This window comes from Acyrthosiphon pisum, chromosome A1 (genome assembly GCF_005508785.2).
Source record: "Acyrthosiphon pisum isolate AL4f chromosome A1, pea_aphid_22Mar2018_4r6ur, whole genome shotgun sequence".
Classification (NCBI taxonomy): domain Eukaryota; kingdom Metazoa; phylum Arthropoda; class Insecta; order Hemiptera; family Aphididae; genus Acyrthosiphon; species Acyrthosiphon pisum.
Genome location: NC_042494.1, coordinates 20031631 through 20032632, shown reverse-complemented (window position 1 = coordinate 20032632; position 1002 = coordinate 20031631).

Genomic DNA, 1002 nt, shown 5'->3' with positions numbered 1-1002 from the left:
CATACGTCTAATGAATAGAATAGAACCTTCAATTTAGTTTTTTGATAAAAACTCGCTTAAAAAACACGTGTTACAAGTCACCTAAAAATTGAGGTGACTTGTAACAAAATATTTATAAATGTTTACATGCTTAAAATTTTAGTGAAATCAGAATTTACCTATCTTACTTACTTTTAATGTTAATAAAAAAATAAGCAATTGAAGTTTTTTTACCATAATTACAAAATAAAGTAAGAGGGACTTTTTTTGAAAATACCATCAAATTAAGCATGCAAAAACACACATTTAGAAAAAAAAAAATTTTAAAAAATCACTTAGAAGCTAAACTAAATTTTATGCATTGTATGCGTTTTTATGATGTTACAAGTCACCCTTAGATTTTTTTTGAAAAATAAAACTAAAGCTAGTAGGAATAAATATTTTTAAACTTTTAATTACAATATTCTTCTTTTGAAGTATCCTTTAATGTATATAAAATATACAAACCCCTAAACTCGACATCTATCACTAAAATCTAAAGCACTTTTAAAAGCAATGATAAAATCGCTGTGATCATGAAAAATGTTTGACAATTTTTTTCGGAGGTAATGATTAGACCAATGGTTGAAGATAACATTTATAGTCATAAATATGAAAAACATATTATTTTTAATGGAGGTACAATTAAATTATATTAAATACCCTGATAGATATCTTGAAATATGTAAACAAAAACCAAATTGTTACATCTCACCTCGTAGTTCCAAGTCACCTCGATTGACGGTACTATTAATAATTTAGTATCATATCACTTCACCGATTCATTGAAAAAAAACATTTTACTTTAATTAGTGTTGCCATATTCCACTGCCAAAGAAATAATTGGATAAAAATCAAAGTCACCCCGTATTATCAATTTCACCCCAATTTACGGTATTCATTGTTGTGTTTGACTGTCTGAGCTTTGAGCGTAGTGTTATAGAATTACTACATTAAAATATTACTATAATACTATTTAGTATA